Here is a 15,702-nt window from a genome sequence, read left to right on the forward strand (position 1 = left end):
TTCCACCTCAGTCAGCACTGTCCCTTGTTGTGGGGTTCTTTTTATCCAGTTTCCAGTTCTCTCTCAGGAGTAATTTTTCCAAAGGTAGTTGTAATTTGTTGTGTCTGTGGGAGGAGGTGAGTTCAGAGTCCTCTTATGCCGCCATCTTCCCTGTACTTTCCCATTATCCCTTTTTTTTTTTTTTTTTTTCCCATTATCCCTTTTAATGTTCAAACAACTGTGAGGGAAGTACTATGCTGTGCTCTGTGTAACAGATGAGGAACTGACTAGTCAGGCATTAGCTAGTAAGTGGTGGAGTCAATTCCAACCCAATCTGTCCAAATGCAACGTCCATATTTCCAACCACTCCACCCAGCTGCCATGAGATATGACCAAAGTGCTGAAGCTACAGCCTTGATTGGAAGATTCACTGGAATGAAGCCAGCCAACTATGTCTAATGGTGAAAAACAAAACGAAATTAAACAAGATCAAAGAACTTAAGGAAAATGCTCAATTTTATTTCAGATTTGAGATTCATGCTTCTCATTAGTATCAACACTTTTATTTTCGTATCTTTATTCAATTTTATAAAATAATAAGGGAGAATGCAAAAAATTTCCAATAACTGCAAAAATATCCCTGTACAAATCGAGATGGTAAAGTGCAGACCCTGGAGACCTTCAGATACTGGGCGGTGCCATCATCCTGTGCACCAGATTGTTTATTCATCAGCCGTTGAATGAGGGTTGCCATAGAAAAGGCGATTATGGGGTGGAGGAAGGGCGTCAATGGATTATGCACAAATGGGTGAGTTGAATGAAAGTCTAATCTACAAAAACTATAACCACATATTGAATTTTAACTAATGCCTTTACCATTAACATATCTTATTTAGAGGCATCAAAAGCAATTTTAGAAAGTTCTGGACAAGCTGTGGAAAACGAATGTGCTATACTAGATACTGTCACATGTTACTTTTGGCTACAACCTGTTGAAAATTGGAGGGCTGAGAATACAGTGAAAGGACCCACAGGAGGACGAGAGGGAAGTAAGTGGTGAGCGCTTAGGAAGAAGGTCGGTTCACTGGGCGAACAGACATAGGTGGTGTGACTTGGTGGCTGTGTGGGAGAGGTCCTTTCTTCCAGCATCCCCTCTGTCTTCTCCTTCCTGAATACTAAAAGGAACCCAAGCCTGGGTTCTAATAATCTGGGCTCCATCATATACTGAGGGATCCTGGGTATGTCATCTAGCCTCTAAGAGTTTTGCCTCTCTCACCCATAACATGGTTTTACTAATGAGGAGTTTGGTCATGGCTTTCCCACAGTTGGTGTGAGGATCAGAAGGAAAAATGAATGTAAAAAGTTTTGCAAACTGTAAAGTGCTATACAAATCATCTTTTATTTTCCCCATTCTTGTTCTACTTCATATAGCACATCAGGTAGCTGACCTCTAATCCTTTTATGAATGAATGTGGGAGCCTGGGTGGCTCTGAGGTGTTTTCTGACACCAACCAATTCTCCAATTCCACTGTCTATGTGGAGTTAGCACCAGATCCCACAATTTAAAGGGCTCAGTCCCCCAAGACTGCCCCCACTTCAAACACCAGTTGCAAGTCCCAGGGGCCACTTGTACTTTTGATGGACTGGCTATAAATTCAGAGTTTCCAAGAACCCCCGTCTCAGTTTTGACAATTCACTAGAACAACTCACAGAACTCAGTAAAACATTTTTCTTTTATTTTTTTTGGTGTGGAAGATTAGCCCTGAGCTAACATCTGTTGCCAACATCTGTTTCCTCTTTTTGCTTGAGGAAAATTGTCCCTTAACTAAGATCTGTGCCAATCTTCCTCTATTTTATATGTGGGACACCTCCACAGCATGGTTTGATGAGTGGCTTGTAGGTCCGCACCTGGGATCAGAACCCACGAACCCCGGGCTGCTGAAGCAGAGGGTGTGCACCCAACCACTACACCACCAGGCTGGACCCAGTAAAACACTTTTCTTATATGTCCCAGTTTATTATAAAGGATTCAACTCAGGAACAGCCAAATGGAAGAAATGTGTCCAATGACAAAACTAAAACAATTTAGTAATGAGTTTGAGGTCCTTTATTCAAGGGAAGACAATCCATGGACTGGGGAGTATGGTGCCTTTCTAGCACTAGAGCACTCTTCCTGAGGGATTTTGGGGAAGAGTTTTATAGAGTGTTAGAAGAGGCAATGGGGAAATTGAGCATGCTTGGCTGGGGTTGTATATGTGACCTTGTCTAGAAAGATAAAGGAATAAGGAAATAAGAATAAAGCCCAGAATTGGCTTGGTGTTTAGGGAGTGGCTGACTGGATATACTGTGTTTCTGGTCAAGTGGATCATTTACAAGAAAACAAAAGTTTTGTTTCAAAGTTCAGTTTGCTGATGTGGCACCATGGGCAGGTGTGGCTTCATCTTGGGCCTAGAAATTTATTTCAACAGACGCATAGGGCAAGATACGGGAGAAGGGCCACAGACCTTCCATACCCTTTCCAAGCACGCCACCCTTCCAGCACCTAGATGTGTTCACCAATGAGGAAGATCCTGAACCCTGTTGTTTAGGAGTTTTATGGAGGTTTCGTTATGTAGGCAGGATTGATTAAATCATCGGAATTGTGATTGACCCTGGAGGTGATGGGGTGGGGCTGAGAGTTCCAATCCTCTAATCATGGCTGGGTCTTTCTGGACACCAGCCCCATTCTGAAGCCATCTAGCCCCACACCCTCCAGGAGTCATCTCATTAGCGTATAAATATGCTCTTATCACTCAGGAGATTCCAAAGGTTCTAGGAACTCTGAGCCAAGAACTAGGGACAAACATCAAATATTTATTTTTTATGATATCACAGTGCGGAACTTGTAAGAGTGATCATAAACAATCTATCCTACAAAACCAGAACTCGTGCCTTGCCAAGTAGACAGTCAGCCATGAGTATGATTTGAAGAAGCCATAGTGTCCTACATTTGACAATAATACATTCCCCAACTTGATCTGCTATTGTGCCTGAATCTCTCACTTTAATAGCTCTCCTCTCATTAAGATGTTTTCTCTGGAGAAATACATCCCTGGAGAGTGATCAGAGGAAGCAGATATTGATCACGAGCACAAGGATGTTAGCAGGAGTCTGTTCACTGGAAGAGCTAGCTGTACCTTGGAAGGCAGAAGCAGAGAAGGAAGCTGGGCTGGATGAGTTGGGAAAGCCTAAGGAGGCTGCCCGGGAGGGGAGAACAGGTGGGACACCAGGGGGGCAGCAGGGAGTGCCTGGGCAATGGGAGTCCAGCAGGAGGGCAGGGTGGAGTGGGCAGGGACCCACTCTCCTCCTCCTCCATTTGCTGGAGCCCTGCCTTATTCAGGGTACAAAAGGGCCTTAAAGCAGCCCTGGTAATTTCCATTAGTGCTCAAGAGCTCTCGGGGTCCTGAGGGAGGGGGAAATTGTCATCCTTTCACACCTCCACACCACAGAACACATTGCTTTTACCCCCTTGAAAATTTCATCTGGTGGAATGAGCCCATAATTACTCTTCTGGAAAGTAGAGTGGGAGTTCAGATCCTGGGCGATCTTAGGCTACTGAGCTTACCTCTCTGTGCCTCCATTTAATCTGTGAAATGGAGGAAACAGAACCTGCCTCACAGGCTTGTTTGGAGGGTTGAGTGGACTAACGCAGGCAGAGTGCCTTTGAAAGCACCTCAAATATTCAACAATGTAGCTGCTGAGTTAAAGAATCCTGATTGTAAAGAAAATGAGGCTGTCACAGAGTCCCAGTGAATGAAACCAGCTGGGTGGAGGGAGGCTGGAGTCAGGAATCTTCTTGGCTTTTGCTGATGTCAGCTATTTTCATTTCTCAGTGATCAAAGTGTTCCTTCCAGTAGGTATGTGCTACACGTGTTCCAATTTCTTCTGCTTTTGTTAGCTACAGTGGCTCACAGAGATTTTATAGTTACACAGGGTGGATACCTAATGTGCAAGATAATAATGCATGTTCTTGGGGATAATGATGTCAGGAAAACTGTGTCCAGAGTTCTAGAAGAGTGTGAACAGAGAAACTACACATGGGTTTCTCTTCCAGTCAGTGCAGCAGGTTTGTATCCTCTTGTCACCCAAAAATTGTAAGTAATCCAGATTCCTTTAGACTCAGTCTCAGTCTTAACGAACTCCATGCTGAGTCGAGGCAGCAATAGTGATGTCAGAGAGTGGGCAGCCTTTCAGAACCTGAGGGCCACCTATGGGGCCTCTGCCCCTTTAACCCATCTTTTTTCTTTGTATTATGTTCCCTAAGTGTCTTCCCATGTTGGGATCCCAACTTCCTGGTTTTCTCACTCTTCTTTTGTTCCTTTGGGGGATTTATTTACTCTCATTATCTCAATTACCATTTCTGCCCTGACTCCCATATCGGCATTTCTAGCCTTCTCCGGGATCTTCTCTGGGACATTTCTCTGTCCCGGAAATTAATTATAAGAGAGTCCAAACTCATCATCACCATCATCATCCCTTGCAAAGCGTCACCCCTCTTGAGTGGTTTTCTAGTTGCCTCCTTGGGTGGTGCCGTGATGCTCCCAGCTTCCTGCCACTCTTGCTTCCTGGTGCCCTGAGACCCCCAGAGTCAGCACGTCCTACTAAATCTTCTTCTAGGGAGGTTCAGTTTCAGCCTCCCTTTTAGTTTCCAAACCCCTATTACCTCCCCTTCTGGTTTACTGTGGTGTCTCCCATAGGCCCCTCATTCGCGCATTCATTACATTGAAATGCTGTTCCCCAGGCCCTGTGCAAGCCACTGGGGATAAAATCACGAGTGAGACGCAGTCGCTGTCCTCAAGCCACAAGCTCAGCTTCATTCCGCTCACAGTTTCTAGGAACACTTTCCTCATCATCTCTCACATCACACAATAATTTCCTTAGTCAAGGATAATACTAATGACCCACTCCCTGATTCCTTCACCTCCCAATTCACGGGCTTTTTTAAAGGCCCTGAGAGAAGCCCTAATAATGCTTTTACAAGGTTATATGATTTAGTAAAACTTCACAAGTACAGTATTTTAACCACCGTGGGTTGAAACCACTGTTTCTTCCCACTGTCCCACCCCCACACAGACTTCTCAGACTGCTCCTGGCACTGGGGGTTGGAGTGGCTACAAGCATTTTTGCAATACAGCTAGGGAAACGTGACTTGGAGATACAATTTTCAACATTTTAAAATTTATGCTTTGTTGTGACTTCTTTTCTGATTCTAAACTTTCACTTTTATACATAATTTTACATTTTTAATTTTGTATTCTTTTTGAGATGTATAAATATCAAACGCTACAAAACCTGGACCCATTTGTGACTATTAGTTTCCTCATTTTGCAGATAAGAATTTGAGGTAGTAAAGCACAAGGTTATAGCTAGTAAGCAACAGAACTAGGTTGAAACCCAGGCAGCCTGGCCTGTACATTTCAACCATTACATTTTTTTTTTTTTACATTATGTGTAGTTTTTACCATCATGCTCTTAATTACTGTATTCTTAGCTACTACATTCTTATCTCCATTATCTATTACCTTCTATTATCACCCGAATTTTATTGCTGAGTAAACCAAAGTTTAGAGGTATTATGGGCTGAGTTATGTCCCCCCAAAATTCACATGTTGAAGTCCAAACACCTAGTTCCTCAGAATGTGACTATATTCAGAGATAGTGTCTTTAAAGAGGCAATTAAGTTAAAATGAGGTCATTAGGGTGGTCCCTAATCCAGTGTGACTGCTGTCCTTGTTAGAAGAGGAGATCAGGACACTGACAGGTACAGAGGGAAGACCACGCAAAGACACAGGGAGAAGACGGCCGAGGAGAGAGGCTTCAGAAAAACTAATCTTTCCAACACCTTGACCTCAGACTTCTAGCCTCCAGAACTGTGAGAAAATGAGTTTCTGTTGCTTAAGCAGCAGTCCATGGCGCTTTGTTATGGCAGCCCTAGCAAACTAACGTAGGAGGGATCAAATGACTTACCCAAGATCATACCACTGATCAGTGGAGAGCCAGGACCCAAACCCAGATCTTCTGCATCCAAAGCATGTTCTCTTCTCTGCACTGCCAACGCCCTGCAGCTAAAGAGCACCAGGAACACACACGATGGGGAACCGTGCAGCTTCTCAGCAAGAGGTCGTTAGAAAGGACTTGTTAATGGATTTGAGTTTATGGTAGGTGACTTTGTGGCAGTCTCAAGCAAGTGGGGCTTTGCCCTGGATTGGATACTTCCAGGAAGCAGACGTAGTTCTATGACTGAGTATGTTATCTAGAAGGAGAGAAAGCTGTGGTTGGTAATAAAGCAGCGTCGTTCACAGGAGTCAAGATGGAGGATGTTTGGCCATTTGTGTGGTTTGGATAGTGTTCACGTTTTTGTCTGTGGTCAGACATGAGTACGCAGTGGTCTTGTTTTTGGCTTAATTCACCTCAATCACAGAGTGGTCACATTTGATGATGTTCTATGAAACTGTTTGTGTTAAGTTGGAGAACACCAAGACCCAGCTGCGAGCACCAGGGCAGTTCCTGGCTGTCGGCGGCTGCTTTCCACTTTCTCAGCATCAAGAACTGCATTTGCCAAATCTTGTCACATGACCAACACCAGCTGAAAACTTCCTCTTGTCACTTACAAAAATTGTTTTTCAGGAAACGGTGGAACAAAACCTATCATGGTGACCAACATAATCAACACTACTGCAGACTTCGCATGGAACATTCTACCCTGTCATTAAAAATGTTAAAGGAGCCGTCCCGCGGCTTAGTGGTCAAGTGCGCAGGCTCGGCTACTGGTGGCCCGAGTTAGGATCCCGGGCACGCACCAACGCACTGCTTCTCGGGCCATGCTGAGGCCGTGTCCCACATACAGCAACTAGAAGGATGTGCAGCTATGACGTACAACTATCTACTGGGGCTGTGGGGGAAAAAAGGAGTAGGATTGGCAATAGATGTTAGCACAGAGCCGGTCTTCCTCAGCAAAAAGAGGAGGATTAGCATGGATGTTAGCTCAGGGCTGATCTTCCTCACACACACAAAAAAATGTTAAAGTTATCATCTTTCCCTTTGAGTTGCTAAAGGTATTCCTGCTAAAGGAACAAGAGACGTCTCCACATCACTTGCCATTCAGTCCTTATTCTCCAGGCTGCATGTAAGATGTTCATCTTTAAAACATCATGTGGTTATCGCTAATATCACTTAGAAAATGTTTAGATGTGAATGCTCACGGTTTCTATCAGTTTCAGGACTTGACAGACAACCTCCTATGAGACATGGGAAAAGCACAGGAAGTGTGGGACACAATCTCCTGTCAACCGGCTCTTCTTCTGAGGGGCAAATCATGCCTGGGACACAGGAATAGCAAGTGAACAGAAAGAGAATAGAGATGAGGGAGAAGAAAAAGGGGAACAGGCTTTGAAAACGCTAGCCAGTCGTCTCATTATTTACTTATTGATTGGTACTGAGCCTCAGTGTCCTTATCGCTACAAACCAGGTGATCAGTGCTGGTTCTTGATCATCCACCTCTAGACAAGTTAGCCTGGGAGTGGACGCAGAGCAAGAAGGGAGCGGCCAGAGTCCTCTGAGTGTAGCACGTCATGAGCAGGCAGAGTCCCAGGTGCGATTCTATAAGGTGTGTGTTGATGCATTATCTTTAAGTATCTGTGTCAACCTGCTTCTGTGACCTATCTTTCCCCCATTTTGTGGCTTCTGTCCTGCTCTTAAAATAGCTAGAAATACAGCCTACTCTGGCAATCACTGTTTTTGCCAATTTTGAGCACTCACCCATGAAGCACTGTGAGTTTCGTTAGTGATGAGGCACACCTGTCATCAGCAGCATCCCGAAACTGAAAATTGCTGCCTCCAGCAGGAGTTCCAGTTCTCTCTACACTTCATGACAACTATTCTGCTCAGTGTAATACAGCACAAGTAAGAGCTACACACACACACACACACACACACACACACACACACGAAATAAATAAAAATGAAAGTGATAGTTGGATCTGTTAAGGTTCTTGCCATAGCGAGTAATAGAAATTCCAATTTAAACTGGCTTAAGCAAAAATGGAATTCATTCACTCACATGATTATAAAGTCCAGGCACACTGACTTTAGGCGCAGTTTGATCCAGGTGCTCATATGATGTTATCTAGACCCTGACTTTCTTCATCTCACTCTCTTCTCAGCTGTGTTGTCTCCATCCTCAGCCCTCACATGGTGAAAGAAGGCTGCTAGCAGCTTCAGGCCCATATCTTGGTATGCTCAGGTCCAATGAAAGATGGTATCCAGTGGAGATACGTACTTCTCATTGGGAGAATGATGCCTGAGAACAGAAATGCTCATATATGGCCTGAGATTCCTTCTAATTGGACCAGCTTAGCTCATCATTGCAGCCAGGGAGCTAGAATTACACTAAGTGGCCAAGCCAGAGTCTCATGCTCCACATTTGAGCTAGAGGGATCAATATCTGAAGCAAGGGGTAAAGGTTGTTCCCCAGAGGAAATTCGGGACGCTTGTTCCAGGAAAAGGGGAAAAAGATGCCAGGCAGTTAAAAATAATACATACCTACTATAGTATCTAAGGATATATAAATTAATCTATTTTTTCCCTTTTGTCTTTGTTGAAGAAAAATTTTATTTAAATATAAGGGCAGTAAGTCATTATCAATAAAGTAAAAAATAAACTGTTTCATGCATTTCTGCTTTCATCAAGGTTTTAAATGGACTTATGAATTTAAAAAACAAAACAGGAAAGTTAAAGAGAGAAGCAAAGAAAAAAACGAGCAGAGAAGTGGCCATATGGCACTTGAGGCAAAAACAAACAACAGCAGCAACAACAAAACTGCCTTACATGATCTTTGTTTGTGGATAAAAGGAGTAATACAGATAAAATGTCAGGTAAAAGGAAGTTTGTTGGCATAGATAAGCTGAATTTTAGTAATAAGTTGTATTATACACTTCTTTTTGTGTGTGTGTGAGGAAGATCAGCCCTGAGCTAACATCTATGCCTGTCTTCCTCTGTATGGGATGCACCACAGTATGGCTTGACAAGCGGTGCCCTGACACACCCAGGATCCGAAGCTGAGAACCCCAGGCCGAGGAAGTGGAGCGTGCGAACTTAACCACTACGCCACCGGGCAGGCCCCTCATGTGCCTGAAGGGCACTAAAGACTGCCTAAAGAAGTCTAAAGCACTTCTTTAGAAGAGAACTTAAAGAGGATAGCTTTCAGCTTCATTGAGCAGATGATGCACACTTTTCCAATGTATGTTAAAGCTACTTATTGATTCAGAGAGCATATATTGAGCACCAACTATATACCAGACTCTAGAGATATAGATTTGGGAGTCATGTAAGTAGGTGGGACTTGAAGCCTGTGAGTGTGAACTGGCTCATCCATGGAGAGTAAGAAGGGTGAAGATAGTGAAGACTGCGGCAGAGCCAGGATTCCCGGTGTTAATCTCACCTGCACACATGGAGAGGAGACTGAGGCAGGGTGCACAGGGGGAGGTGTGGGAGGGCATTTATGCTGAACACCAGGAATTGAAAAGTAGAGTGACACGTGTCTTTTAAAAGAGATTTATAGAAAAAGGGCTCAGGAAAGTGCCTGGCACATGGTAAACACTTACAGAAAGGTAGCTATCGTGTTATTTTCCATGGAGCATTGGGCTGCAAGTCAGTAGAACAAGATCCTCTTTCTTCCTTTGGTGGCTGCCTTCCGTGTAACGTAGGATCCCCCAAGTACTCAGCTTTCTTGGGACTCAGTTTTCTCATCTCTAAGTTGTCTAGCCAGAGTCACCTCTTGTCCACAAGGCAGAGTAGGAAGCACAGTTTGGTGAGGCTTAAAGGTGTGATTTAAAAGTCTTTCCTCTCCAGAAAATATCCTTGGCTTTACACTTTACTCCCTTTTTAAGTAGAGATACATCTGGAATGTAGAAAAGAGCAAGATTAATAATTTTTTATGAATAATAACCATATGTTTATGAAGGACCTGGCATTCCCTCAAGTGCTTCCACGCCTCTTATTATATTTTAAATTTGTAACAATCCCATAAGTCTGTATATAGAGCAGGTGTTATCATTTCCGTCATATGGATGAGAACACGAAGACTCACTCGGAAGTGGTATCACTTGCTCAATGCCGCATCGCTGGTCACAAGTTGAGGCAGATCAGGTCTTCTGATTCCAAGTCCTGGTAGTTTCTGCTCTGCAACCTCGTGGCATGAAAGGAAGAGGGGGCCCCAAGAAACACTTCACTGCCTTACTTCCTAGTCATGCCTGCTGCATTCAGAGAAAAGAAAGTGGCAGGACGAAGAGGATCCTAAGGCCTAGGACTAGAAATGATTACACCAACACATCTGAAAGGGGTGGACAGTGGGGAAAGGAATGAACTTAATTTGCAGAAACTACACATCTTATTGGCAGGAAACTTCACCAGAAAATATCTTTTAAAATTGACCTTGAAAAAGGCTTCCAGATTAGGGTTAGATGCTTCCCTTGGTCCCCAGAGCTTCAATCCCTGGATGTCCCTGGTAAACAGAAAGGGAGTGCCATGGATCCTTCTCCCTGGCCAGGTATATCTTTCACTAACAATGAGTAAGTTATGGCTTTGTTTGTAAGGAGAAATCCTTTGGTTTATACCTGTGGTGTTGTGCCATTTTGTGGCATTTTCTTCTCTAATACTATCTGTCCATACTTCTGCTACTCATGCCATCTCAGCAAGTTGATGTGTAGCCTCAATGTGTTAGAAGTTTCTGGAAGCCATTGGAAAGCAAGGGAAACCTTTGAGCTTCATCATTTTACCTGAAAGCATTCACTTAGCACTTCCATTATTTTCTTTATATAGTGTTTACTTATCATAGAAGATGGGGTACAGAACAATGTGCTTTAAATATCTTTAGCAGGGTCATCATGTTTCAAAGGAAAAATAATAAAGAACAACACTAAATAAAACTGATAAAATTGAAAACATCAATAAATTGGCTTTCATGTTAAGATATCAGTTTCTTATGGAATTAATTCCGTAGAATTTTCTTGGAAAATTATAATTTCAAGCTAGAGTGAATCTAAGTTTATGTAAAACTTTTAGCTAAACCATTAATTAACACATATCATGTTAGTGTCAGAACCATTCACTTCATCTGTGTTTACCAAACTGAGGATCATAAAAGAAGCAACTGTGAAATGTGTAGCTTTTTTTGTTTGTTTTGAAAGACCAGGATTAGATGAATGAGAAACAAGAACACAGGAAGTGCTCTGATTTTCAGCCATCTCTGGAAATGAATGTCATATTTTCATCAAATGCTACTTTCCAGATTATATTGCTAAGCACTGGACTGACGTGAATCACCAACGGTCCTGTGTGATCCAGCTACAACCTGGACAGTCAGAATATGACACTGTGAAGGACAAGTTCTCTCAGACTTGCCTTTCCTACAAAATAGAGAGGGTAATATTACATTAAAGAATTACTTCTTTTAAATATTGAAGAACAAACATGAAAGCCATCTTTTTTCGCTACACTCTTCCTTCCTTTATTCCTTACTATATTAATTTTAATTAGACTCACTTAAGCTCCATAGACTTTAAATCTTATGGTTCATTCATTAGCAGTAATGAAGGAGATTCCCAAAAGTCACATGTGTATGTCTGGATACTTACAATTCACAAACCCACTGAAACTAATTCAACAAGAAGAAATATTTTGGAAATTAATGGAAAGTCCAGAGGGAGGATGGTCTTTGAAGCAGTTTGATCCAGTGGCTCAAGGATGTCATGGATCTGGTCCCTCTGGCTTTGCTGTCCACAGTGTCAGCTTCATCTGAAAACTGGATTCCCTTTGTGATTATAGGATGGCTGCTGGTGGCAATCAGGGGGTCTCTGGTTCCCTCATTCACAACTTGTAGCAGAGAAACTGTGTCCACCCCACAACCACTGGATAAGAGTCCCAGCCTTTGTGTTGAGCAGACCTCTCTAACCAGTCTGTGTCAGGGGAGTGCCATATGCTATTGGCTTGGACCTGGGCTATTGGATCCCATCATTGTGTGCTGCCATCATGAGATGACCCTGATTGGTTTAACCCAATTAGACTCAACCCTAGAACTATAAGTGGGGCCAACCCTACCCAAACCAGGAGTTGTGGCACAATGGGAATGAAGCAGAATGGATGTTCTGAGATTCCCACAATGTCCACTATGCTGCACAAAAATATTAGTCAGTAAAATATAGGATTTTTTAGAATGTTATTATCATACCATGTATATCAGAGTAGGGTGTGACATCCTAGTAATTTAAAATCTAGCTGCTGCTTCCATAAAACTGTGGACTTAACTACATAAAAGCACTTGTGAAATTGTGCTTTGATAACCTTTCACATGCCTGAGTACCCGTTAGACAGTGGGCTTAAGGTAGGAGTCACATCTTACTCGTCTCTGCATTCCCAGTACTTAGCACAGTGCCTAGCATGTCATAGGACACAATACTTATTGAAAGAACTTAATTGAATGAATGAACTTAATTCCTCAGAAAGGAGAATCAGAAGAGAGGGACTCCTGCAGAAAGGACAGAATTTAAAGGAGGAGGTGACTCATGATGTGAAAAGCTGTTCAGAGTACAAGAACCTCGCTTCAATCGTGTTTACCCAATATCTGCAACTCTGTGGGCTCTTGTCCTTCTAGCAACCCATTTTCAAACATCCCAACTTTGGATTTGTTCCATAACCTACCTTCTCTCCTGCTGCTCCTAGATAGAATCATTACTAATTTATATTCCCTAACAGCTGAATCCTCCAGGTGCCTGGAATCTTTCATTGCTTCCTCCAGTCAATTTCCTCATGCGTTCCCATTCCAAAACTTCATCACTCTCCTTGAGGGCTCCATCACTCTCAGCAAAATAGCTTTCTCTCCTGCTTTTATTGCTTGGCTTCTCCTCAACATCTGCTACTGGTATCCACTCCATTCTTCTTGAATCTCTCTTCTTCCTTTGTTTCTAGAACATCATCAGATTTCCTCCTCTCTCTCTAGACATAGATTATCTGGATCCCTTTCTTAGGCTTTCATAGTCTGTGTGTGTGCTCCTAACCCATCCCTTATCTCTCTGAGGGGTAGTGATTTGTTTTCTTGTCTTTCTCCTCCATTAAGGTAAACGTTTCTTGAGGACAGAGACCCAAAACTGTGCTTGATTCATAGTAGACATTCATAGATTATAGTTAAATTCATTTTCTAGAAGGAGGAAGAACCAACAGAGAATGATATTTTGAAAAAATTAAAGAAAGACAAAGTTTTAAGGAAGGGCTAGTTCCTTGTTTGCAATGCTATTGAGGGTCTAGAAAGAAATAGTCAGTAGATTAGGCAATTATGAGGTGACTTGTGATCACAGCTGGAGCAATGCTGAAAAAACTGTTACTGCGAAGAAAACACGTGGAGTGGGTTTGGAGATCAGAAGGAGTTGAGGAAATAATTGTTGAATGATCACAAATTTTTAGTAGGCATTTGAATGTCAGCGAATCTCCGGAATTCCAGGGAAGATATATATAGGTAAACATTTTCATATAAAGTATAAGTTTTGTTATGTAAAATCGATAGTAATAAACACTATTACAAGGTATAGATACTAATAGATACTTTTAGCCTATCCTTTTTCTACAGGCAGAGAGGTGCCTACTCTGAATTTGCTGTTTATTTGCATTTCCTTTTCCTTTTCCTTCACCTCTCCCTCCCACAAAGCCCTCTCCTTCCCCTTTTTCTCCTCTTCCTTCTCCTCCTTCTTCATATTGCTTCTTTTAAAATACACACACCCAAAAGAACCCCACAACATACTGAGCTCTAAGGTCATTTCCAAGATGTTTTGCCTTTTGTCCTCCATAGATTGAGAGGATACAGAACATATTTCTCTGGCAGAGCTGCTAGCTAAAGAAAAACCACATGGACACCAAGAATGGCCATAAAGATAATGAGAGACTCCTCTTCCATGGGACAGATGCAGACACAGTGCCACATATCAGTCAGCGTGGCTTTAATTGCAGTTATGCTGGGATGAATGGTAAGGAAGTGAGGAATCTGGCTGAACAGAATGAGGTGAACAGTAGTTCTAGTGTTGACTATTCATACCCAAGCAGAGTAGAACCATAGATGGCAGCCATATTGTCATCGTCAGGATGGAATGCATTGTGTCCAACTGAAAGGAGACTGGCAACCTTCTGAGGACAGATGGAATGTATTTTAGAAATGATGAAAAGTGGCTTTTGTGGGCAAGAACTTTATTTTTAAAAAATTTTTATTGGGTTTGTGCATGGTTTGTATACTGTGATAATTTTATGTTCCTAGGAAGGCTTTTGTCTTTCTCTTTACAGCTGTAGCCTATGGAAAAGGAAACTATTTTTCTGTTGATGCCAGTTATTCCTCTGATGATAAATACTCCAGACCAGACAGCAGTGGGAGAAAGCATATTTATGTTGTGCGAGTATTTACAGGAATCTACACACGTGGACATGCAGGAATAAAACCCCCCCCATCAAAGAACACAGAGCATCCCACAGATCTGTATGACTCCGTCACAGATGATACCCAACATCCAAAGCTATTTGTGGTATTCTCTGATAATCACGCTTATCCAAAATATCTCATGACTTTCACATGTTAAAAAATAGGTTTTTTATTTTTATCTCAAAGAGATGATTCAATCATCTATTTATAAGGACAATTTATAGAGTTTTTGTCTTTGCCTTTGACTTGTTTACATAAATAATAATCACCCTGTTAGGTGCTTAAATGCTGAAAAGAGCCTTTTAAAAAATGTTTTATTGCAATTTGTAGCATTCTTCTGTTCTGAGCATATTGATGGGTGGAAGCTGAGAAATGTAAATGACACAATTATAGCTACGACTAGCCACAGACACCAAATCTATAGGAGAACAAAGAGCATATTACTTTTTTCTATAGGAAAAGAAATAAGATGAATCACTTTAAAGCCAAGATGTTATTGTTCTAATTGGAACTTGTTAAGACATCAAACTGTGTTTAGCTAAACCATATTTCTCAATCAATAGGTTGCTATTGCGCATCTGTAACAGCTGGAATTTTGCCTTCTTAAGAAACACTTATTAGTAACAGCTCAGCTAGAATGACTGAATCAAAGACTATTACCTCAAATCTGTTGTGGAACAAATCAGGTAAAAATGTATTGTTATCTAATGTTACATAACAAATTACTGCAAAACTTAGAGGTTTTGAGGGTAAGGAATTCAGGCACAGCTTAGCTCGGTCGTTCTGACTTAGAGTCTGTCGTAAAGTTGCAGTCAATATGTCGGCAGGTGATGCAGTCATCTGAAGGCTTGACTGGGGATGGAGGATCTGCTTCCAAGGTGAATCACTCAATAGCTGGCAAGGTTTTACTTGTTGTTGGCAAGAGTACTCAGTTCCTCTCCACATGGGCCTGTCCACAGGCTGCTTGAGTGTCCTCACGACATGGCAGCTGGCTTACTCCACAGGGAGCAATTCAGGAGAAAGAGAAGCAGAAGATGTCTGTTATGATCTAGGCTCTGAAGTCATACTCCATGTTTTCCACAATATCCTATTGGTTACATGGATCAGCTCATTCAATGTGGGAGGCAATTATTACAAGGGCGTGGATACCAGTAAGCAAGGAGCATTGGGAACCATCTTGGAGGCCATACAAATGAGTGAATGAATAGTTAACTAAAAAAATGTTAACA

The 15,702-nt window shown here is 42.2% G+C and overlaps 1 pseudogene; it reads left to right on the plus strand.

Annotated features, from left to right (window-relative positions):
* The first annotated feature begins 768 nt into the window (after nucleotides 1-768).
* LOC131415079 (protein mono-ADP-ribosyltransferase PARP15-like) lies at nucleotides 769-14,630 on the plus strand (annotated as a pseudogene).
* Nucleotides 14,631-15,702: the final 1,072 nt, after the last annotated feature.

Source organism: Diceros bicornis, chromosome 15 (assembly GCF_020826845.1).
Source record: "Diceros bicornis minor isolate mBicDic1 chromosome 15, mDicBic1.mat.cur, whole genome shotgun sequence".
In the NCBI taxonomy this organism is placed as follows: Eukaryota; Metazoa; Chordata; class Mammalia; order Perissodactyla; family Rhinocerotidae; genus Diceros; species Diceros bicornis.